At 39.1% G+C, this 26,688-nt stretch overlaps 1 long non-coding RNA gene across 1 annotated transcript in view; it reads left to right on the forward strand.

The window, feature by feature from the left end:
* LOC111825849 overlaps positions 1-16,636 on the forward strand; it is a 42,571-nt gene extending 25,935 nt beyond the window's left edge. The window contains exon 4 of the long non-coding RNA XR_002829050.1: positions 16,551-16,636. This is a non-coding gene — a long non-coding RNA (uncharacterized LOC111825849). The remainder of the gene's footprint in view (positions 1-16,550) is intronic.
* Positions 16,637-26,688: the final 10,052 nt, after the last annotated feature.

Below are 26,688 nucleotides of genomic sequence, written 5' to 3' on the forward strand. Positions count from 1 at the left end.
CTTTGTCTCTGCATTTTTTATGCTTCCCTGTGTTGATAGAGTGGCTTTCTGTGCTAGGTGTCCTATAGGGCCCAGTGGCTCAGCCTCCCCAATTACCTGTGGTGGACACTCTTAGTGTACCCCTTTGTGGGCTTTGTGCACAGTCTTGTTGTAGTTAAGCCTTGATTGTTGTAGGTATCACTGGGAGAAATTGACCTCCAGGCCAATTTGGCTGTGAGAATCAGCTGTGACTGCAGTGGGAGAACTTTTGTGCTGGAGACACCCTTCTGGGGCAAGACTTGCTTCAGTGGGGCTTTGGTGCTCACTGAGTCTGCCCCCTGAGTTTGTCCCCTATGGATTTGAGGAGTTGTAATCTGGATGGTCCCACTCTGACCACTGGGTACACTGGCTCTTGGATCTCTAAGGAGGTGCTAATTTAGCCTCTACCTGAGGCTACCCGGCAGGAGCTATAGAGAGATCTGCAGATTCCTCTTCTTTGTTTGGGGTTTGGAGGTGCCCAGATGAGGCCCAGCTGTGAAGCAATGCAAGCAGCTGTGGGGCCTTGGCCTTCTTTTGAAAGTTCTGGGTCTCTCTGACCCAGCTGCAGTTTGTTAGGTAATTTTCAGATTGCAAAGGGCCAGGCCTTTCATATACAAAAGCCTCTGCGCATAGCTTGGTGGGTGGGGTCTCAGGGGATCAACAGGGCATAGAAAGCAGCTATGGCTGCTTCCTCAGTCCTACCCTAAGAGGCCCCAGTCTCAGTGTCCCGGTAATAGCTGCAAGCACCTCTGAGAGAAAGCCGCCCTCGAGTTCTGACCAATGCCAGACAGTCCAGTTTCTCCCCGTGTGAGTCTGGGTCCCCAGAGACTCACCCGGAACTGGAGTTCAAAGCCGTCAGGAGCTTGAGACTCCCTCCCGATTGAAAAAGACAACCGCGTCCTCAGTTGCCAGCCCTTTCCACATGAGTCTCTGTACCTCTGCACTTTACTTCTGCACCTCCTCTGAGTCTCAGTGTGCTTTTCTCTTTCCTTCTAGTTGTAGAATTCCCACTCAGCCAGCCTTCCTGTGGTTCTGGATGATCCTGAATTATCTTTCTATACTTTATAGAAAATACTATAAAATCTTTCTTATATAAAAAGATGCTCAGCCTGGCCAATGTGGTTCAGTGGTTGAGCATTGACCTATGAACCAGAAGGTCAGGGTGAGATTCCTGGTCAGGGCATGTGCCCGGGTTGCAGGCTTGATCCCCAGTGGGGGGCGTGCAGGAGGCAGCTGATCAATTATTCTCTCTCATCATTGATGTTTCTATCTCTCTCTCTCTCCCTCTCCCTTCCTCTTTGAAATCAAGAAAAAGAAAAATGAAAATAAAGTGCTCAAAGAATATTCAGCCCAAAAGTGGGGGGGAAAAAAGTAACTTAGTGATGTGGGGGTGTTGTGATATCCACAGCATGAGTCAGCTTTTAAAAATATGCCGTGTTTTTCTAATTCTATATCAATAGTCTCTTTCATACCTAAATTTGTACTTATACTTTTATATCCTTTTCATAAAGAGTATCTACAACCTTGTGTAAGTTTAGGCTCTACGAAACCTATATCTTCTCCTAAGTGGTGTATTAATAATTTTTCTCATTTATCCCTGAGTCAGAATGCTGTATAGGACTGTTTCAACAGTTTGAGATTGCTACTAATGTCCCAGATTGAGGACTATTAATGCTAAATATCACACATAGTCTGGAGAATGCCAGTAGACAGACCTTCACATGACCTATAAAGGGTTCTTTATGCTATTCCAAGCATCACACACCCTACCCCAGACTTTCCAGGATTCCATAAAAGCAGACTAAAACATTCAAAGAGAATCGTAAGAATCAAGAGACAGGAAAGAAGGTTAGTGCTCTTCTCCCCGGCAGGCCCATCTTCCCAACCCTTCTCCACCTCCTCTGCTTGAGAGGCTGACCTTTATGGGCTACACCAATGGGTTCTCATGCCACTCTTGTGGAGAATGGGCAGGATATGGGAGAGAGGAAGTGAGCTAATGTGTTACCAAGAGCTGCCTATGCCTATCAGGTGAAGGACACAACTCCTGTTTGGTGACCTCCACACACAGCTCTGTCTCCAGCTCCAATAATCATTGTCTCCCTAGTATTTCAGTTTTGGGGTCTGTAAGAGTTTAAAGATAGTGAATTCTCCTATATCCTCTTCATACCTTTTAAAATAGTTTTTTAAAGTAATAAATTAAATTTATTGTTTTACTTTGATCACTTTATAACAAGTTAGATTTTCACTTTCTCACACATAGGCTTTCCCAGGTAAAGTTCTTTTTTCTTTCTTTTTTTTTTTTTGGTGGTAAAATGCACAACATTGACTATATTAACCACTTTTAAGTGTATACTTCAGTGGTACTAAGTACATTCAAAACGTTGTACAACTATCACACCATCCATCTCCACAAAAAACACTTTACATCTTGCAAAACTGAAACTTTATACCATTATACAATTATACAATAACTTCCCTTTACCCCTCCCCCACTCCTGGGCAACCACCATTCTACTTTGTCTCTCTAAAAAGATGACGCACAGAATGAAAAAAAGTATTTATAAATCATATATCTGTTAAAATATTAATATCCAAAATATATGGAGAACGACTAAAACTCACCAACAAAGCCAAAGACAATCTGATTTTAAAAATGACAAAAGGCTTAAATAGACATTTCTTTAAAGAAGATATACAAATGGCCAATGAGTACATGAAAAGATGCTCAGCATCACTAATCATTAGGGAAATGCAAATCAAAACCACAATGAGATACACTTCACACTCATTAGGATGGCCACTATTTAAAAAAACAAAAACAACAACAACAAAAAACAGAAAATAGCAAGTATAGGTAAAGATGTGGAGAAATTGCAACCCTACTTTACTGTTGGTAGAAATGTTAAATGGTGCAGCCGCTGTAGAAAACAGTATGGCAGTTTCTAAAAAATAAAAATCCATTTACCATATGCTCTACCAATTCCAATTCTAAGTATGTACCCAAAAGAATTGAAAGCAGGGTCTCAAAGACATATCTGTACACCCATGTTCAAAACAGCATTGTTCTCAAAAGCTAAAATACAGAAGCAACCCATGTCCATTGACAGATGAATGGATAAACAAAATATAATGAAATATCATTTAGCCTTAAATTTAAGTAGACATTACTTTAAAAAAGTTTTAAAACCTCTCCACACATTGACCCATTTCGAATATGATATTCATTTCTTACTATCACTCAAACTAATATGTCTACCAAAACCATGTGAGGGGGCTTTTAGAAAACCCCTCTAAGAGATTAGGTGTCAAGCAAAAGGCTTTCAAATAACTTTGGACTTCTTATTCGGTGAATTTGCTGATCTTACCTCTGTGCTATCTGGTCTGCTGCCAGAGGCAGGAGCTGAGGGGGCTCAGAAAAGGTCACACAGGAGCACATTCCATAGGTCAGAGAATTGATCACTGGAAGGTTACCTGCAGGACCTCCCAAGAGTACATATGAGGGCCCCTATTTGAGCTCCTCCCACTTAGCAGCAAAAGAGAACCCTGAGAATCAATCAAGAAGGAATTGCTTATTATCATGTGTTCATTTACACAAAATACATTTTTCTCTTTCCTTTCCATGTTTCCAAGTTCCAACACTCTAAAGCAGTGGTTCTCAACCTGTGGGTTGCGAACAATGAAAATACATCCTGCATATCAGATATTTACATTACGATTCATAACAGTAGCAAAATTACAGTTATGAAGTAGCAACGAAAATAATTTTATGGTTGGGGGTCACCACGACATGAGGAACTGTATTAGGAAGGTTGAGAACCACTGCGGGCCTAAAGGATCCAAAGGCTGTAAGAGTAGGGTTACAAGATAAAATACAGGATGCCCAGTTAAATTTGAATTTCAGATCAATAGCAGCAACAACAACAAAATTAGTATAAGTATATACCATGAATTATTTGGCATATACTTATACTAAAATTAAGCTGACAACATAATTCAAAAGGAAGGAGATGGTGTCTCAGGATTAGAATTTTCCCCACCCATATCCACACACAATTTAAGGCTGATAGGTGAGCGGGAGGAGAAGAGAGAGTTTGGGATCAGAAATGAGATTGAAATTCTAAACTATTCTAGACCGGACTGAACTTCTTTCCATGCAAAGGAGATAGGAGAATTGAGTCTATCAGAAGCCTCTTTCAAGAGTGACAAGGAGAAAAAGTAAAACAGGTTCCTGTTTTTGTGCACCAATTTCAGGTTTGTTCCGTAGGAGAATTAAAAGTCCAGAGCTTGATAAAATATCCAACTACAACCCTGGATTGTCATGATAAGGGGAACATATCTAGCTACACAGAGACTAATAACTACCATTCCTAGAAAGAGATGCAATGAGTTTTTGGAATAATGGCCATGATATTCTCTGAGGACATGCAAGAGTTCTGGCATGGATTGTGAGAGATCAGTGCAGGCTTGGGAAATACCAGAGAGCTAAGATGGTGATGAAAATGAGGACTCTACAGTATCCTCTTTAAAGTCCCTGTGCAGACATCAACTGCTTGGCTGAAGTTCAAGTGGGAAGAGCAGGAATGCAGCCCTGGTAGAGGTTCAGACGATACCAATTCCTCTGCCATCTCCAGGGACCATCTGTGACAGACGGATGTCTAGAAAGTGATACTTAAACACCACTGACAATTAGCATTATATAGTCAATTGTATGAAGAATTATATAGATACCTATGACCATAACTGGCAATTTCTTGAGACTAAGTGGAATTTAGTCTTCAAGATAAGAGATCTTTAAGTTGAAAAATATTGGAACTGGAAGCTAACTTGAAGTACAAGTCATCCATCTCTCTATGTTGCAAATTTGGGAAATGAAACAAAGATGAAGTGATTAAAGGACAGCTATAACAGGTTCAATGACTACTAGTTCAAGTGTATGTTTCCCTTTATTCTTCTTATTACTCCCAACTTTAGTATAAACAAAACTCCTAAGACCTCTAAAGAGTGTAAATAGAGTCCAAGTGCAACCTTTCCATTTCCTGAATTAATAAATGGAATGGAAGTTTTCATCTATTTGTTTCTTCCAAAAGAAAATTTTGGGGGGCTTAACATCTCCTTCTTTGAGGCTACATTGTAATTTGTAGAGGTATTGATTTCCATATCACTCATGTAATACTGCCTAAGGAACCATATGAACAGAGGAAAAGATAAGACTCAGGACTCAGAGTATAGGTCTATAACAATTCTTGGCCAACAAAATATACTTCAGAGAAAGTAATTATTAATTGTGAATGACCCTTTCATTTCAAGGACAAACATATCCACTTTTATAGTATAAATAGCAGAAAAGATATTTTTGTAACGTAAATTATTAAAAAGGAAGCAATAATTCAGGAATAATTCAATAACAATTACTAAAATAAATAATTCTAGAGTTTGGGATGATATAAATTTTATTTTATTTTTAAAAAAATATATTTTATTGATTTTTTTACAGAGAGGAAGGGAGTGGGATAGAGAGTTAGAAACATTGATGAGAGAGAAACATCGATCAGCTGCTCCTGCACACTCCCCACTGGGGATGTGCCCGCAACCAAGGTACATGCCCTTGACCAGAATCTAACCTGGGACCCTTGAGTCCGCAGGCTGATGCTCTATCCACTGAGCCAAACCGGTTAGGGCATGGGATGATATAAATTTTAGATGTCAAAATTTCCAAGCAAATTTTAAAAATCCTATATCTCATTGTATATTTAATATCTTTGTAAATAATCAGCTCTTATGCTTCAATATTTTTACCCCACAATCAGGAAAAAAAAAATGTTTCTCCTTTGAGGCAAATTAAAAAAAAAAAAGTACAAACCACTGATTTAAAATATGTGATCTTAAAAAAGATGAAGATCTCTCTGATTCTTCCTAATCCACTTTAATCTATAGTTCCTTATGCAACAAAATGATGTGGTAGGTAGAATCCGCCCCCACCTCTCCCCAGCCCCACCCCTCGCAAGAGATGTTTATTCCTAATCACCAGAACCTGTGAATATGTCAGATTCCATGGTAAAGGGGAATTGAGTGTGCAGATGAAATTAAGGCTGTTACTCAGCTGACTTTCAAATAAAAGAATTAATCCTGGGTTATTCACATGGGCCCTATTCATCGCAAGTGTCCTTAACTCTGGAACAGGAGACAGAAGAGTTGGTGTCAGAATTATACAATCTGAGAAAGACTTGAATGGCAATGGCTGGCTTTGAAGCTAGAAGGGGGCCAGAGCCAAGCCATGTGGGCAGCTTTAGAAGCTGGAAAGGACAAGAAAAACATTCTCTCCTAGAGCCTCCTGGAAGGAATGCAGTCCAGCCCTCATCTTTATTTTAGCTCAGGAAGATCAGTTTGGAATTCTAACCTCCAGAAGTCCAACAATTGGACTATCAGATGATAAATTCGTCTTGTTTCAAGCTACCAAGTAAGGTAATTTGTTACAGCAGTCATAGAAGACTAATATACATGACAAGGGAATAGAAAATCACCCAGGTTTGCAAACAATATTAAATACGTTGAAGTTAAGGAAGATAATTGAATTTGGAAATTAACTTCTCAACAATTTCATGCCTTACTTTCCAAAAGAAAAATCAACAACACAAGTTTAGTTTCTAGAAGAACATGAGAGAAGCGGTATTGTATGTCAATATATGTAAGGAACTCATATAACTCAATAGCAAAAAGAAAACAATCTGATTAAACTGAATAAACACTTTTCTAAAGAAGACCTACAAATGGCTAACAGGTTGCTCAACTTTACTGTCATCATGGAAATGAAAATCAAAATTATAATGAGAGTCCGGCCGGCATGGCTCAGTGGTTGAGCGTTGATCTATAAACCAGGGGATCATGGTTTGATTCCTGGTCAGGGCATATGCCTGGGTTGTGGGCTCGACCCCCCAGGGTGGGATGTGCAGGAAGCAGCTGATCAAATGATCCTCTCTCATCATTCATGTTTCTATCTCTCTCTCCTTCTCTCTTCCTCTCTGAAATCAAGAAAAATATATTTTTAAAAAACTATAATGAGAGATCACCTCACACCTACTAAAATGGCTGTTATCAAATAGATGTGAGATAACAACTGTTGGTGAGGAAATAAAGAAAAAGGGAACCTTGTGTAATGTTGGTGGGAATGTATCTTGGCACAGCCACTATGGAAAATACAGGGCGTCCCCCAAAATGTATACACACTTTGAATGGTTATAAAGTCAATGTTTATTAACACACATTTCATTTTCAAAATTTAAAAGAATCTACAGAAATGAATAATTTTTTTTGTCAGTGCCTGTTTTCAAACGGATGACCGTCTGGTCCAGGCACTGCTGATAACACAAAGCAATGGAATCACAAACATCAAGAATCATTTCCTTTGGTATTTGTGTGCCCTAGATCCATTGACTGTTGCTGGTTTTGTACCATAAACTTTATCTTTTACGTACCCCATACAAAAAAGTCTAGTGGCACTTTAGGATAAATCTTCTTTGTTCACAGCTTAGTCTGGCTTTACCCATTATTTTAAATCAGTTAAATCTGAAAATGAGTGAAAATTAAGTAAGTTATCAGCTGTTAAAGTATGTATACATTTTGGGCGGTTCCTCAAAAACTAAAAACAGAACTGTTGTGTACTCCAGCAATCCCACTTTGAGTATTTACCCAAAGAAAACGAGTGCATGTGTGTGCACTAAGTAGTAAATGCATTTCAAAAGTTAAGACCACTTACTGTTAAATTAGAAATTGGAGGTATAAATATAAAATGCTTTAAATAAGACGGAGATTAATTAGGAATTCAAATGCATTAACATTACATGAATGGTCAATTAAATAACTAATTATGTTGAAAAATTAATTGCCTGCTTAAATATAAGACCATACCCCACCACATAGATTTTCTCAGCCCACACAGGTGTTCCATGTCTCCTAGATTTCAAAAAATAACTTGGCATTCATGTTTAATGACCAGAATAGCCCGAAACATTTTTTATGTGTTCAATTATCTACTCAATCTACAAGCATATAAAGAATGATAATTTTGTGTTAGGAACTATGTTAGCATTTAGGAATATAGTGAAGAAAGACGGCCCTTAACCTCAAAAAGCTAATCTCCTTCTCTTCCTCCCTCCCTCCATCCCCACCTCTTCTCTCTCTCTCTCTCTCTCTCTCTCTCTCTCTCTCCCTCCCTCCCTCCCTCCCTCCCTCTCTTCCTCTCCCTCTTTTTCATGTTTTAGATCTCATTCTAAAAGCTACACATCCCTATGGCATATAGTTTTTATCTCTATAATTCAATGAACAGAGAAAGAGAAGTTGCTACTGTTACAACTGATGTTGAATGAGGACAGCCTGGTTTGTAAAATATTTGTCCGGGCTCTTTAGTTGTACCTTGACTGGCTCTCAAGATGGTTTGGAGGAGAGAAGTTGGAATTAAAAGGCGCAAATTTATCCTGCATAATAAAGTATCATCACCTGGCAACCTGGCCATTTTTCTTTAGTGTTTGGGAAATAGAGACCAAAAGTGGACTTTGGTTAGTGTGAGGGTGAATCCAGAAATACATGGAAAGTCTGGGACCCACAGAAATACAGAATGATTTCCACACACCAGGAATGTCTGACCCAAGGGAGAAATTTCAGAATAAAATCTGATATTGAAGTTTAGTTGGTCTCTTGTTCTGTAATATTCTGTAAGATTTTTAGTTACCAGCACAACAGTCTGATGTTGGTGATTTTCCATGCAAATGAAAGAGACATGTCAACACTGTGGGTAAAGCCCTGAGAACAAGGAAGAAACAGGCAGGAGTTGATGAGAAGTGGTGATCAGAATAGAGCTGGCGTTGGAGACACAGGCAGCTGTCCGCTACAGTATAAATTGTAATGCCAGCAGGCAGGGATCCTTCTAAACACTAGAAATCACCTGACTCCTCACAGTATTCGGGGTGGGGTCTTGAGTTGTTTTGAAAATAAAAGAGAAAGCATCCCATGAGCCTTGGGGACGTGAAACATGTCTGCCTATTATTATGAACCTGATCTTTGCCTCATGTTATACTTACTTAAGTCACATTGACCTCTCCCAGTGGAATGCAAGCACACGTGGTATTTATCTGTATATTTCTCCTGTACCAAGCTTAGTGTACTATAGAGCAGGGGCTCATCAAATTAAGGAGGAAATGGATTTCAGGAGCAGCAGGAAGACTCCATAAAAATAATATTTGTTTCCACGTAAGAAGCAATATCACATTGGCCGAGGGCTAAATAAATTACTTTTGTCTAGTTGAGTTTCCCCAACTGGAAACAGCTCCTCTGGGGTTTGGACTGGGGAAGAGTGGGAGGAGTGTCAGTGGATATGCAGAATCGTGGTGAACGGAGCTGAGAATAAAAAGAACTTTTTCTGTAGAAAAACCTCAAGCTGGGAGAAACAATAATTTAAAGGAGGAAATATATTTGCCTTTTAAATAAAAAAATAGGTATTCTTAGTGCTAATTTGACTTATTCTATGGATTATATATGATATGCACCAGAGATTTAGAAACATGGCTTCATGATAAAAATCACTAAAAACAGATTGGTAGGTTTACTGAAAATATATGCTCAGGTTCCCACTCTGGAGATTCTGTATTCATGGTCTGAGTAGAACTCTGAAATTTGATTTCTTTTACATTTCCCACAACACATTAAGAATCAACTGCCTTTTGGTCTTTTTAACCCCAAGGCTGGCATACATACTGAATTAATTAATAATGGGGTTCACCCTTACCTTTCAAATTTCAAAAATTTATCAATAAAAATAGTTTAATCTAATTTTCACCTTGTTTTTTTTAAACGAATCCTCACAGTGCCAGTATTATATATAACTAGAAGACTGGTACACAAAATTTGTGCATTGGGGGGGTCCCCTCAGCCCAGCCTGCACCCTCTCCAATCCGGAACCCCTCAGGGATCGACCCTAAACTGGCAGTCGGACATCCCTCTCACAATCCGGGACCACTGGCTTCTAGCAGCTCACCTGCCTGCCTGCCTGATTGCTCCTAACTACCTCAGCCTGCCAATCTGATTGCCCCTAACTGGCCCCCCTGTCGGCCTGGTTGCCATTTATTGCCCCTCCTGCTGGCCTGGTCGCCCCCAACTGCCCCCCTCTGCTGGCCTGGTCACCCCTAACTGCCCCCCCACCAGCCTGGTCACCCCTTACTGCCCCCCCCCAGTCAGCCTGGTCACCCACAACTGCCCCCCTGCTGGCCTGGTCACCCCCAACTGTCTCCCCTGCTGGCCTGGTCGCCCCATGCAGCCTGCTGTTCAGTCGTTTGGTCATCCCTCACTAACCCCCCTGCCAGCCTGGTCACCCTAGGCAGCCTGCTGGTCGTTACTGTAACTGTGACAGCGTCCCGGACAATTTGCACATTCCTCTATTATTAGTACAGATAGTACACCCCTCATCCTGCTCAATAAGCAGATAACTTAGGGAATGTCTAAAATAAGGCTTTCAGCTAAGAAAAAAATCAGTAGCAAAAAAAGGGTACCAAATAAGTAAGTTTTTATTGTCATTAATGGACAAGATGATTTAGTAACAGCAGCATATATAACAGAAAAACTTGTTTTTATGCTTCAGACTTTCAATTTGTAATTGTGTTCTTGCATTTGCCTAAATACTATACAGATCAATCAATTAATTGCTAATTGACAAAGATAGAGAGATAGAGATTTTTAAAAAACAGATAGAAATAGAGCTAGTAAGGAATCTTAAAATTTAAAACATGTCACACACAAAAACATCCAATCACAAAAAATAAAGGGAAGTTCAGATTTTGCAGTGTAAACTCTTTATTACCTTAAAGGTAATAATGCCAAATTCAAGCATGTAATTATGTGGTTCTGGTTCAGATGCTGACATAATGAAGGCTGCTTCAGTGCTTTCATTCATCATCTGTACATGAGATGCTAAGTTGGAGCATCATATTTGTTTAGCAATTTAAACTGAGATGGTATAAGACATTTTTAAAGAAAATAAGGATAGGAAAAGCTCATTGGCAAAGCTCATTCTCTGACAGGAGATAGCAGAAAAGTTTGGAGTCGACACAGTATTCGTAAATTATGTGACATAAGACTTTCAATGATTTGAAACTATGGAAGGAGGAAGTCTAGTTCTCTCAATTGAAAAACAAAACAAAACAAAAAAAAACCAAACAGTGTCCTGGGATAAATCTACTCACACTACACCAAAGCTTTCAAAATTACCCATATATTCCCTGTGTTACTTCCTTAATGCCAAAATGTATAGTCTTAATTTTCATACATACACACACCTTTCTGAAAGAGGATGTATTTTAGGATTGACGAGTATACTTAATGTAGTTTATTTTCCATGAGAACTATTAATAAATCAAAGGTATATGTTGCAACTGATGGCATGTTAGCATTGAGAAAATACTGAATTCAAGTCCCAAATTTAGTTAATCTTTGGTTTTTCCACGTAATTGAGATTGCGTTACACTAATGCTGTGAGCCTAGTTCCAGAGACAGAGGAAATCCCTTAGAAGTCAAGAGAAGAACTTGAGGAAAAGTCAGGAGAATATCGACTGAGCACTAGACCAGATGCAATTAATTTAACAAGTTACCAGGCAATTGAAAGGTCACAACTGTTCCATTACTTCATTTACTTCTTGTACAGTCAGAAGGGTACTGCTAGATTAACAAAAACTGACCAAGACCGAAAAGTAATGAAAGTAAGTTGAAAGAAGAAAATCTGAACAATTCTTACTTTAACCAAGGTAGGTCTCACATTCACATTTTGCCAGAGAAAGAAAATAAGTATGTTGTAAATATGCTGGAAGCTACTCTTCTTGGCTCTCTAAAGCTGATTGCTAAATTTTTAGGAATTTTATGAGGCAGCTATTAAAATTTTGGTGGTGTAAAATTGGTCATAGTAGATGTATCTACAACACAGAAATCAGCAAATGCTGATACAAGATAGGGCCTTGGTTTCCCCAAAGATGCAATTAACCTGAAAAAAACATGCTATAGAATGTTTACATTTTATTTTATTTTTAAACTAGAGGCCCGGTGCACGAATTCATGCACCAGTGGGGTCCCTCAGCCTGGCCTGTGGGATTGGGCAGAAACCGGCTCTCCGACACCTGCCAAGTGGTCCCAGATTGCAAGAGGGCACAGGCCAGGCTGAGGGACCCCCTTGGTGCACAATGAGGGCCAGGGAGGGACATGGGAGGCTGGCCAGCCGGGGAGGGACCATGGGAGGGCTCCAGGTCGTGTCTGGCCCATATTGCTCAGTCCCGCTGGGCTGGACCCCAGCAGCAAGCTAACCTACTGGTCGGAGCATCTGCCCCCTGGTGGTCAGTGTATGTCATAGTGACTGGTCAACTGGTCAACTGTCTGCCCCCTGGTGGTCAGTGCATGTCATTCCAGCTATTGATGGAATAGAATTATCTTTAAAAGCAAGATTTTCAATTAAAAAATAAGTTGACCTAGTTCTGATCTAGACTCATCAATCCAATGTCATTAAAAAGTACTTACTTATCACTATTTCCAAAGACATATAAAGTCTTCTTACCCTAAACAACAACAACAACAAACCTATGCACCTAAATTAAAATTAAATTTTATACACACACACACACACACACACACACACACACACCAACATGACACATACTGTTCCAATCCAAATACAATGATTATGATTCACAAAGAAGACATCCCTTTGTGTGTCTGATATTTGCTGGGAAAACAGTAGAGCTCCCAGCAGGCATAACCCATCTGACTTTACCTAAGGCTCCTATACTTTTTGTATAGGAAGTGTATTTTATATTTTTGTGATGAGAATGAGACTTCACTTCTGTGGTCTTCCTCCCAAAAACAGAATCCTAGTTTAATAAAGAGAAAAACCTCAGCCTTAGCCAATTTGGCACAGTGGATAGAGTGTCGGCCTGCAGACCAAAGGGTCCTGGGTTTGATTCCAGTCAAGGACACATGCCCAGGTTACGTGCAGGAGACAGTCGATCAATGATTCTTCCTCATCATTGATGATTCTATTTCTCTCTCCCTCTCTGAAATCAATAAAAATATATTTTAGAAAAAGAGAGAAAAACCTCAGACAAATATAAGCAGAGGGACAGTGTACAAATATCTGACAAGTACTCAAAACTCTTAAGGTCCTCAAAACATGGGAAGTCAGAGAAACTGTCATACTGAACGCTAAGGAGGCATGATGACTCAATGTAATATGCATCCTAAAACAGAAAAAGGATATTGAGGGAAAATAAGTAAATTTCAAATTAAGTGTAGAGTTCAGTTACTATAGGGAAGGGGGTCAATTGTATGGCGATGGATAGTAACTAGAATAGGGGGAGTGATCACTTTGTAATATATACACATCAAATTATCATGTTGTACACATATATTTATGTATAATTATTAAAAAACCCAGTGGGGGGAAAATAAAAAAACAAACAAAAATAAGTTGGCCCTTAATGCTCTGACAAATGTACCACAGTAACATAAAATGTTAGCAATAGGGGAACATGGGAAAGAAATAGCCAGGAACTCTCTGTACTACCTTTGCAACCCTTATGTAAATCTAAAACCATTCTAAAATAAAAAGTTTGAAAATATATTTGACCTCTTAGATAAACCTGCAAAATGATATACTCCCATTCCTAACCAAGCACACTTACAGGCCCCCCAACAACAACAAAAATGGTGTAAAATGCAGCCCAAGACCTTCAAACTGGAACCACCATGGGTCGTAGTGTACATTGGATGAGTGGGGATGATCAATTGGCTAAGCATAAGAGAGAGGCTGCAAAGCATAATTACTTGGATGAGAGATACTGGTTTTTCTAATTTCAAGGATGAATAGGAGCTTCAAAATCTCAGCTGAGCCAAGGAGCCACAGGATAGCTTGCTTTCTTATGCATGAGAAAGGCCCATTATGAATTTTTGTCACTTGAGGTGAAAAATCAAGAAGGGGATACTTTGGAGATGTTGGGTGTAGACCCAAAAGAGGGGAGGTCTGGGAGCAGTAAGCCACAGAAAACAATTGCTGGAGAGCCTTTGGGGATTCAGGGGCAGAAAATCTTGTCTCTGGATGCTGATTCCTGATTGAGAGAGACCAAGACCCAGAGGCACTGTCATCCCTCAGGGGCCATATGGGCCTTGTAGTCCTGTAGTTTACAGGGTTTATCGTCATTAATTAAGTCTCTCACTCTAAAACCTGTATCAGAAATGTTTGCAAGGTAGGATATTTTTTTTCCCCCATGCCAGTGAACTGTTATCATCTCTCTTTTTAAAAATATGTTTTTATTGATTTCAGAGAGAGGAAGGAAGAGGGAGAGAAAAATAGAAACATCAATGATGAGAGAGAATCATTGACTGGCTTCTGCATGCCGCCTACTGGGGATCAAGCCAGCAAGCTGGGCATGTGCCCTGACCATGAATGGAACTGTGACCTTCTGGCTCATGGATCAACAGTCAACCACTGAGCCACACCAGCCAGACCTGTTATCCTTTCTTAGTGTAAATTTGCCATCTCTGTCACTGAGATCTTGAATGTAAGAAACCAGGTATAATTCTCAGTTTGAGAGAAGCCCAAACAAGGAAATTGGGACTAGAGGAAGCAGCATGATGAGAGTTAAGGCAATTTTTGTCTTGGTTGTTTTGTATCATTTGCCATAGCAACACTGATTTGGCACAAAGAAGAAATGAAAAATAAATTTTGGTTTGAATATGAGATCTGTCCTGAAAAAGAACAAAAAGGCGACACATGTCAGGCAGTATAAAAGCTATATGTATTCTATTGGTTCTGCTCATGCACTGCCTTGATGTATGATTGCTTCCTGGTGTAATAATGTATTGCCTATTAGTTCAGTGTTTCGCGGGCCCACTTTTTGCTCTTTGGCTGCATGGCTGACTCCATCAGTGGTAATGAACTATGTCGTAGGTAATCACACCATCCAGACCCATCTACCTTTAGCCCCAAAGCCTTGAAACCCTCTCAGCGCTCAGTCCTGCAAAGAGAAAGAGGCAATGACCTGCAAAAACAGAGACCTGAGAACCTCTGATGATATTAGGTTTAGCTTAATAGTGAGTCATTAATAAATAAGATGCAGGATAATTATCAATATGAGCCACATTCAATAATTAATAAACTTGCAAACAAAATAGAAATGAAATACTTAGGGGAATTTGACAGAGGTTATATTCAGTTCCCCTTGAAAATCTTGCTTTGAAGGGGAAATCACAAATAGTTTAAAATTATGAGAGAGCTTTTCCCCAAAGCATCCATAGTGAGCCACTTAGCAAATAGGATTCTTAACACTCACCCATCTGTGCTCTTACAAGCTTTCCCATGCTTAATTCTAAAAGCACAGCTCCTCCCATTTAATTACAACTTTTCACCTTTCATTGAAGTATCAAAAGGTTTTGGTGGGAAGCGTATGATTTATAAAAATGAGTGGCAAAAGTAGTTAAATATAGCCTCTTTCATATGTCATTCTCATTATCTAGAATTTGTAGGCTAGAATTTGTTGGCAGTAACCTCCACTTTCTGCTGACAATCCCAGTTTTTGATGACCTATACTTTGTTGAGGAGGGGAAGGGAGCTAATAATTACTGAGCATTCACTGAGGTAGATGGACTGTCGCATTGGTTATCTCATGTAATTCTCTTAAAAAGCCTATGAGTATAGGCTTATTAGCGTCAATTAGTAGTCCAGAAATTTCAGGCTAAAGAGGTCAACCACTCACCCAAGAGCAAAAGTAGTGGATTGGGGATTTCATTTCTGATGCTTCCAGTCCCTAAGCCTGCCATTTTCAATTCTGGGTCCTAACTATTTCTGTAAGTAGAATCCAAAGGTCTTCTTGATGCTTCAAAATGACCTTATCTAAAGCAATGTATGGTTACTTACAGAGTATTTTATTAATGCTCCATAATATTTAGCAGCTTGTCAACAGTTGGGGGAACAAACAAAAGCACTTTCCAAGTCCTGATTCAGAAGGGAGTCCAGTCACTGTCCAGCACTACCGACCGAGCAAGTCCACGATGAAGCGAAAAAAATAGGTCACTGTCACTCAAAATAACTGATAAACTCAATCATTTCACCAACCATCCCCGCTGCACCAGCCACTCAGCTCTACCTGGATGTGGAAGGGAATGGTTACAATTTCTTTCCATAATTTTTAGCCCAGCACAAGCAGTTTTAACCCTCCTCCTGAAATATGTTCAAGTTGATACAAATATCTTTAGGCTAGAATAAAAACAGAAGTGCCTTCAGATAGGTAATGTGTTTCTTTTTTTCACTGTCTTGTACTTGAAGACCAAACTCTGACCAGGATCTGAGGTTTTCTTAGGAATAGAATGTTAGTTTAGTCATGAACCTACACCTTTCTCACCTATGGTTTCAGTGACCCCAATCTCACTTTCTCCCACAGGGCATCTCCGGGGTGCTGTGAACACAGTAGGTCTTTCATGCTTTTTAAATGGAATAAATGTGTGTATTTCAGATCCTGTTGAAAATACGCATCTGCTGAAAATACTGATTCTATTCCTATTGCCTACATCATACAGGCAAATTTTACCGAAAACACATTTTAAGGTAAATAATGATAATAATGGCAAAACAAATACTCCAGCTTTAAAAAGTTTTAATACTTAAACAAGAATAAGAAAAAGAACCCAATACTTGTTATAGTCTATGACTTCCCTCTGACTCAGCTGAACAATACAAGAAAGCCTTAGAACTTAGAAATTCCCTTGTCACAGGGTCAGATAGGCAGGTCCATCATCTACTATAATCAAAAGGAAAATGAAAGAGAAACACAATTACCATAGGAAATATGAACTTGACATAAACTTGTCAAAAAGTCATCTACTCCAACCTAAGTAATTTCAGATTCCCTATACAGGCAATCCCCACAAGAATAGCTGAAAAGTAACGAATTCACCTAATTTCAGGAAATGTCCTCTGCTTTGTGACATACTGGAACTCTAACCATCTTTCAAAGCTCAGGTCAACATTCCCATCCTGAAAACATTGGCTCTCACTCTGGTCCTTTGTCCATTTCCTCAACTCTATTAAATGCAGGGTTATACCACACAAATTAACATACATCATATTTATGTTATATTGCAAGTTGATACAAATATCTTCAAATATTCTCATACACAAGAAACAGCCTCTTGAAAGCCGAAATTGTTCCATATTTCTCCCCTGTAGCAAGCACATATGACACCCAATAAACGCTCATGGACTGAATATTGGCCCTCTGGTTTTCTATGTAATGTTCTACTTGTGGCATGTTCCCATCTTTCATTATTTTGTTAGACGTTTTCTACTTCCTTTTATTTTAAGGCCCAGAGACACAAATGTTTTTCTCCTCCTGTTGATCAAATCAAATGCTACACCGCCTTAAAATCTATCCTTAAATCTGCCTCTTCCAGGGAGTCTCCCTGATGCCCTGCATGTAGTGATCTTTGCTTTAGCAGCTGAGATTTAAATGACACTATAATGTCCTTAAACCCCTATCACTTCATGCTGTTCTCCAGTGTTTTCCATTGTATATCTTATTTCCCTAAGTAGATAATAAGACCCCTTAGCTCAGAGACATACCTTCTACATTCTTTATAGTGTCCACAAAAATAAGCACATGAAATATAGATTGATCTGGTTTCTAGCTTGCATGCTCTGTCACATTTCACAGTCTCCTCTGTCCTCAATTAGCTGATCTTTCATACACTTCTGCCCCCCCCGCCCGCCCTCCAAAGAGTGATTCTTTTTTACTTTATAAACTAGCCATACAGGGATTTTGTTAATAGCTCGGACTATTTAATATATGCTAGACACTTATTTCTCTTGGATTTCCAATAAGGTGTTTTTAAGCAGCTTTCCTGAATTTTAAAGCTTCTTTAAACTTCTCATTTCAATTTTTCCTCATATTTGGCCCCACTTACCTTTTCTAAAATTAAGCAACCAAATAATGAACTTTTCCCTACTATAGCCAGAATATTTGGGTAAATTTAATTAAGTTGTGATGATTACAATAAAGGCCTTCAGCATGAATTAGTGCCATTTCCTTTCTGCTCCTGGTGCTCACGTGCTGCATTTGTCCTTGTGGGGTCTGGAAGACTTGTTTCACCAAATCACTGAATCACAGGCAGAACCCTTATTTTAAGTAAGGTCACATTTTCTCCCATTTTACAACTCTGTAGATACATTACTACAGTCCTTGCAATGTGTGATTGTAGAGAAAAGCATAATTTTGAACTTCCTAAGAATTATTAAAATTGAGGTAATAGTGAAAACTTTTGCTTTATCTTAAAGAGGCCTCTAAAAGAAGGGCATTAGTACAAAATATTTAATGTTGAAATAGTGAAGCCAATCAATCCACCAGTAGCTTGAACATAAAATTTAGAAAATAATAATTACAGCAAAAAAATTAATGTTCATGTATAAAGCAAAGGAGGAAAACATAGTGCATAAATGTTAATGGATATGAATTTGATAGGGATAGATTTATACTTTTACTACATCTGCCATAGGAATACCAGTATTTAATATTTTAAGATTTCCAATAAGGAATGTAGATGACCAATACACATATGTAAATGTCAGTTACTGAATTTAGATCACTGAACTTTTATTTGTTAAATAAAAACCTGATGATAAAAAAATACAACTCTTCCAAATTATTGCTAAAACATGTATTATTTTACTGTCAATATCAGTGATCTATAGATTTATGAGCTTCTTTCCATAGTAATGGTACTTCCTCTATAAATAATATAGGCTTTCCTCAAAGTAATTATCACTCTAAAAGAGAAAAGTGTGGTTATTTTTTAATAAGAAATAGAGAATTTTGAAGAATAGACAATGATATTGGGAAGAATTATTGAAGATAAAATATATGCTTCAGAATTAACTATATGAAATAGGACTCAAAGCTCCTTTGACTGCCTGTGCTAATTTTTTATTGGAGTCACACACAGAGAGACTGTGTAATAGGCAAACATATGTCTGCCATCCCCATCCCCTTTCTGCTCAAAGTTTCTTTTTCCCTTCAGCACCAGCTCTCTTAAGCCCCGTCCTCAATTTCTTATCTCTTAGTTTCTCAATTTACAACTAATTTGATGAGAATAATAAATTATTTCCTGACCAGGAAAGCAATTAAAAGAGGTAAACATCATTAGAACTTAATTTAACAATTTAATATTCAACTGTCCTGACCCCAAGCAATGAAACATCCTGGGCATAACAGGCCATCTGCATCCGAGGGTGTTTCTCTGTAACTCACAGGAAGGATGGCTGCTTCTTCTCTATTTAAATCTGTTCTTGACTGGCAGCCCTTGCGTGCATCATGGGCTTGTGGTATCTTATGTTTCCCACAATGCTGAGGTGAGCTAAGAGGAACCCTCATGTCTATGCCTCTTAATGTTTCTATGCCCCAAGTTTCTTCCCTGCCTTTTTGTTCCTTCCCCTCCTACTACTTCTTTACCAGGACTCCCCTGAGGGATCCCCTTTTCCAGGAAGTCTGTGCAGACCCTTCCAGGCCACATGAAATATTCTACCTCTGCCTCTGTGCTCCTGTGGGCTGATCTTTCATGGTACCTGCTACTGTTCTGTAATTGTCTATTCACTTGCCACCACACTGAGAGCTCCTTCTAAGTGGGTACTGTGTCTTTAACCTCTGTGCCTCTGCTAGATATCCATCATGATGCCTGGATTTTGAATGAATGAATGAATGAATGAATGAATGGCTATATTTATGAAGAGCTCCTTTCTTCTCACAGGATAGTTTAGCCATCTTAGCCTGGTTCCAGATTTGCCCCCTCCTTTCTTTCCCTCTTCATCCCTGTAACTTCCCTCAAGCTGTCTGGATATTCAAATGGTCCAGTCCTCCAGGCTTATCCTTTCTCACATTGGCTGTGCATTGGCTCAGGCCTGGGATGGTCTTTCTAATTAAAATAATTTCTGTCTGTCTGCAGTGAAAATCAAGATTGGGCTAGACTGTTCCTACCTAGATGCTCCTTGAGCACTTTGTTCATAACACTAATATAGTACGAATTACATTATATCATAGCTTAGTAACTTATCTACCCATCTTTCCCACCACCCTGAACTATTTAATGAGAAAGTGCTATTTGGATTTTCTTTGTGCCTTCAGAGAGTCTAAGTGATTTTCCCAAGTTTATAAATCTGGCAAAAAGCAGAGGCAAAACCAGGTATTCCACCTGGAAGTCCAGCATTCTAGATATTTTGCTGAACTTACCTTTGTCTTTCACACCTGCTCACTGTTCAGGTACTTTATTACTTTCAATATCCTATCTAATAAAAGAGTTATATGCAAATTGACCATCACTCCAACACACAAGATGGCTGCCCCCATGTGGTCAAAGATGGCCATCACAAGATGGCCAGCAGGGGAGGGCAGTTAGGGGTGACTGGGACAGCAGGGGAGGGCAGTTGGGAGGGACCAGGCCTGAAAGGGAGGGCAGTTAGGGGCAACCAGGAGGGCAAGGGAGGGCAATTAGGGGTAACCGGGCCAGCAAGGGAGTGGTTAGGGGCAATCAGGCAGGCAGGAGAGCAGTTGGGAGCCAGCAGTCCTGGATTGTGAGAGGGATGTCCGACTGCCCTGGTGGGATTGGGCCTAAACGGGCAGTCTAACATCCCTCGAGGGGTCCTAGATTGGAGAGGTTGCAGGCTGGGCTGAGGGACACACACCCCCATGCACAAATTTTGTGCACCAGACCTCTAGTATTAACTATAATATAACACACACACTTTTCTCTGTTGTTTCAAATAACTCTAGACACCAAAATGAATGTAGGAGGTAGATGTAGAAGCCCTTCTTGGGAAAAATTCTGAACAGAAAGAAGAGAGTCGGGGGGAGAAAATGGCGGAGGCTTAGACGGACGTGTTGGTGCTTTGTTATTACATGCAGCTTCCTTTGCTAACGTTTCCTACTCCTAAATTGTTAGAGTTCTGATGCACAAAATGATGACTAATGAAGGCAAACTAAAATGTTTTAATAGCTCTACATGGAAAAAAAAAATCCACCTTGCAATGTCCCTGTATAAAAAACCTGTTTTGGAGGAGAAACTGTCTGTTAAGCTATAATGAATCCCAATTGCAACCAGCCAATGTCTGGTATGTTTTTTAGACTGTCTGTAGACCTCTTTGGCATTTGCTGACAGAGTTCAAACTCAATGGAGGGCTCTGGGGGCAGAGGGAGGGAGGGAGGACTTTTGTAAGTAGGCCAAGTTAGCTTGAAATAAGTGCAATCTGAGCACAGGTCTTGGAATTGGAGGCTTTCTGAACTGTAATCCTAGCTCAGACACTGATCCCTCCTGCGACCTAGGATAAATTACTCAACCTTTTCCCCTTGGTTTCCAGATCCTCTAAAAAGGGATAATAATCCTGACCTCAGAAGGCTAGCGTATGAATTAAACATCTGAGAGGCCTCATCTCACAGAAAGGCCGAATGAAGCATCCCCTTCCTTACAGATATAGTAACTTTTTCAACTCAACTTACTGAGAACTGTTTCTGCTAACGGGACTAATGATGACTGATTCCTGTATCCAGGTGCCCTGAGAGTGTCCATGCAGCCTCCAAAGAAAGTCAGAGCTTTATCCTAAGCAAAATAAGCCAGAGAAAGATAAGTATCACATGATCTCACTCATATGTGGAATCTAATGAACAAAATAAAATGATGAACAAAAATAGACCCAGAGACATGGAAGCATCCAACAGACTGTTGAACCTCAGAGGGAAGGCAGGGGAGAGTGGGTGGGTGAAAAGAGATCAACCAGTGAACTTGTATGCATATATGCATAACCCATGGACACAGATAATAGGGTGGTGAAGGCCTGGGGTGGGGGGCAGGGGCAAGCTAGAAGAGGCCAATGGGGGCAGAAAGGAATATATGTAATACTTTCAACAATAAAGATTTTTTTTTTAAAAAAAGAAAGTCAAACTCATAAATGAAAGAAACATGAGGCTGAAAACAAACAAAAATGTTGACTTCACCAAAACCACCACGCTTTTCCTATCTTTGGTAATACAGTGTTTGAGTTTGAAGGCAGTTGGCCTTACTGAGCAGGGGTCTTACAAACTAAGCCTTTCAGTAGATTTTGTTGTTTATTGCGATAGTTTACAGACACATTAAGTTGAAGAAAGATTCAAATTATCATCACCAACCATTCAAGGACAAGACGTTTGGATATCTGGAAGTTCTAGCAAAAGTACCTTTTTAGATTACACATAACAATAAGGTTCTGTAATCTGAGCAATACAATTAAAATATATAGAATCGAGTCACACAGAGTGAGGAGGCGTGTTCTAGAACATCACACGTGACTCCAAACTCACTCAATTTAAGAGTAATTTCCCGCACAGGAATAAATACAAATGAGGACAAATGCATTCATGGAGAAGTTAACTTCTGCTTTTACTTTTCTCAGCATTCTCCTGTATCTCACAGAATCTGCTCTTCTACATTCACAGCAAAGCAGAACATGATGGTTATATGCTCATTGAATGAATTACCCCCAAAACTTAGTAGCTTGAAACAATAAGACTTATATCTCAAGTTTCTGTCTGTCAGGAATCTGGGCATGGCTTAGCAGGGTCTTGGGTCTCTCCCATCAAGCTACAATCAAAGTGTGGAGAGAAACTGCAATCATCTCATGGCCCAGCTGGGGAAGGACGAGCTACTATGCTTCCCTGGAACACAGCTGTTGGCAGGACCCAGCTCTGTGTGGGCTGTTGGACTGAGGGCCCCACTTCCTCACTGGCCATTGGCCAGAGTTCCTTGCCACATGGGCCTTTCCATAGAGAGCCTCATAATATGGCAGCTTGCTTCATCAAAAACAGGCAAGCAAGAAGAGAAGGCGATTAAGACAGAGACAGAGGAAGGGAGAAAGGGCTAGAGCAAAGCAAGAGCAAGATAGAGACTGAAGTCAGTGTTTTGTAACAATTTTAGAAGTGACATCTTATCTTTTATTACATTTTATTAACTAGAAGTGAGTGGGTCCAGCCCACATTCAAGGGGGGGAGAGAACATAACGCTATGGGACTTTCTAGTGGGCTCACTGGCAGCCATCCTGGAAGTCTACCTGCCTCAGACTTCTGCATACCTTATATTACATTTAATATCCTTTCTAACATACTTTATATTCAAGAGTGTTTTTCAGTGTTAGCACAAGCCTTAACATTTAGTAAATACTTATATGACATTGCTATAAGATGTAAAAGAGCTCTAAAGTGTGACAGTGAATGTTAAAATAATGGCACTAAGGTCATCCTAACCGCTGATGTCACCAACAGTGTGAATCACAGAGACCAACAGGATGGCAGTGTGAATCACAGAGACCTGTGTAAGGGATAAGATGGCATTACTCTGTAACAACAGCATCAACCCAACTGACAAGTCGTTCCAATGTGCTTTCAAATAATGGCTCTCAAACAGTGCCTCTTAAAAATTTGAAAATGAAAACCTTTGATCTGCATTGGTTCATGCCCCGAAATGAGGCTTTATTGGCATGCCATGTCACATTATTTTGAATTTTTATAACCTGTGTCCATCCTTTGGGTGTAAGTATGTGACTATGCCTGTAAAAATAAGGCCTGTGATTCCATAAGTGTTTCTATATGGAATGTTTTTGAAATCTGATCTATTAGCTCATTTTGATCACTAAGTCAATGTCATATGCTTAATACTCATGTCAGTTACCTATTTTTGCAAGAGAAGAAAAATTATTGCTGAAAATGTTATCCTATCTCTGTGCTGGAGGGTAGATAGATAGAAAAAATGTGTAATGTATATTTGTGGGTGTGTAAAAAATGTGGGTAGATTTGAGGGAAAATGTATGACTGCCCTTATGGAAACAATTCAAGGTACATTACCTACAAAGAGAGGGTCAACATCATGATTTATATATATCCCTTCTCAACTGTAATCCTTGACTTGGAAAGGTAATACTTCCTTAAGAATACCCATTCAATTTGCAATCTAATATTATTGAGTACATATTTAATTAGAAATGCTCCTTTTAATATGTTTACTGAACAAGCCCTGTTATAGTTGTGGCAGATACCTTTGCTCACTAGCCACTCCTTTTACAAATGCCTTCCCTTATTCTGCAAACACATTGTCATTTTGACTATCCTCAGATTAGTGGTCTGAAATGAGATAGATTACAAAAGACACATTTTCATATCATTAAAGAAAAAAGGTGGAGAAAAATAGGAATTTTTTTCCTCAAACTTTGGATCTATGATGAATTAGCTGTTGACTTTGCAGAAAAAATTCCCTCCCTCAAGGGTTTCAAAGCTTCATTTGTAAGTCTAAAAAGCAGACTCTCACTGTAAGTTAATAGTTTTGCTGTTAAAACTCAATGCAACTTGAATTGTGTTTGTTGAGGAATGGTAACTAGAAAAAGAAATAAATAAACTAACCAGTCCTCTCTTCTGTTCACTTGTCAAATCATATCTGAAATAAACTATTTAATCTTGGCATCAGATTTCCAGTGGGTTATTGACACAAAAGCCACAAGGATAATGGTATTATGAAAGATGGCTGAATAATCTCTGGAGGTTATATTAGTTTGCTAGGGCTGCCACAGCAAAGTGTCACCACAAACTGGGTGGTTGAAACAACAGAAATGTATTGTCTCACAGTTCTGGGAGCTAGATATCTGAAATCAAGTTGTTGCCAGGGCTGTTCCTTCTCCAGGCTGTGAGGAAAAGATCCGTTCCATGCCTCTCTCCTTTGCTTGCACGTGGCATCTTCACATCACATTCCCTCTGTGCATGTTTCTGCCCCAAATGTCCATTTTATAAGGACATCAGTTATATTGGAGTAGGGTCCACTTTAAATTGATTACTTTTATAGACACCCTATCACCTAATAAGGTCACATTCTGAGGTACTGGAGGTTAAGACTTCAACACATGAATTTTAGAAGGACATATTATGATGTTATAAAATTCATAACAGATGTCTGATTTTAGTTAAAAAGGTGGTAGGGCATATATAATAGCTATTTTCAAATTTCTGAAAAATGGGGCTGAAAAAGAAGGATGAGATTTTTCTGGACTGCTTTAAAAAATAAAACTAAAATGAATATATGAAGGTAGGGAAATAAGACATTTTAATTATATATAAGGAAATGCTTTCTTTGAGAGCCTGTTTAATATTCTATGAAAAGGCCTTAGGTCTTGCAGTTATTGAGACAAGAATGGAAAATATCACCACTAGTAACTCTTAGCTATTGACTTTGGACTTGTTTTATAATTTCTCTCTACCTGGGCTATTACCCTTTAGTAAAATGAATATATTAACACCCAGTTCATGTGGTTGCTGTGAAAACTAAATGAGATGATGTATACTCAACAGCTAGCATAGGGCTCAGAACAGATTAGGACTGCGGGTAAGGTAGTTGACATCATTATTATTCCTATTTGGAGTTTTCTAATGATTGTAAGGTGATGAGATAGTTGTGAAGAATTAAAATTGTGGCTAGAGGGCCACTGTTCACAGATATTATTCAGGAATTCTTATATTTGGAAATTGGATAAAAGATTTTTAAGGTCACTTATAAATTAGTATTTTACTAGTAGCCCAGTGCACGAAATTCATGCACATTGAAAGGGAATTAATTAGAGGAACGTAATTTGGACTCACTATCTAATATCAATAATATGTGAGAGTGAGGCAGTCCGCGTTTCTGAAATTCAATGACATGAATTTTAGCTATTACTTTGCCAAATAAATGGAATTTACAGATATCATTTAAAAGAGCATTCTGCTTAATATTAAAAACTTTGGCTACCAAGTCAGGTCTGTTTTCAACTTTTTTGCCAGCATTGTAAATTGTTTGCAATATCTGCCCATTTGGGGTTGCATGTCATGGTTATGAATAAATCGGGCTTGCCATACTTCATTAAAATTGCCATAGCATCCTGATATCACTGCTGCATATTTCCGGGACTACCCTCAAAAGATGATGGAAGTATTATCATTTTACCAATCGGCACATTGTCATTTTCAGATCTAGATTTGAGATAATCCACCAAACCACTATATTTTTCAACACTCAACTTAGATTGGTTTGCTTTGATTAAATTTATCTGATTGGCCTCCATTTTTGAATATGAATCCACGGTAAGCTGTTGAGTTAATTTTCCTGCATTTAAAATAGGATTGAACGTGTCCCGCACAGAGAGATGAAATCCATAATACTGCATTTGTGTGACTCGTGTCCTTACATTTTGTCTAGTATTATTGTCAATTACACTGTTGTCTCTGAGTCTTAATGCAATATCTGTACCCCAGCCTTTTTCACCATGTGGGAAAAGAATATGATATGACATTGCATCTAATGTAGGAAACAGGATATTGATTTGTTTAATTTTAGTGGCATTTGGATTATTGGGATCTGGTTTACAATGAATGAGCAAGTCTCTTACAAAAGGAGGTTCTCCATCTTCGTTTCTGAATATGACAGCAACCTCGGTTACACAGGGAGAATTCTATCAACCCGGGTCACTGTTACTATCGTATTTAATTGCCATTGTTACTTCTGTGGGAGCAATACCTTTTGCTTCTGCTTCAGATTGGGCTTCCTTTTCTACCTCATGTAGCA

This window comes from Myotis lucifugus, unplaced genomic scaffold, assembly GCF_000147115.1.
Source record: "Myotis lucifugus unplaced genomic scaffold, Myoluc2.0 scaffold_1, whole genome shotgun sequence".
NCBI classification, from domain to species: domain Eukaryota; kingdom Metazoa; phylum Chordata; class Mammalia; order Chiroptera; family Vespertilionidae; genus Myotis; species Myotis lucifugus.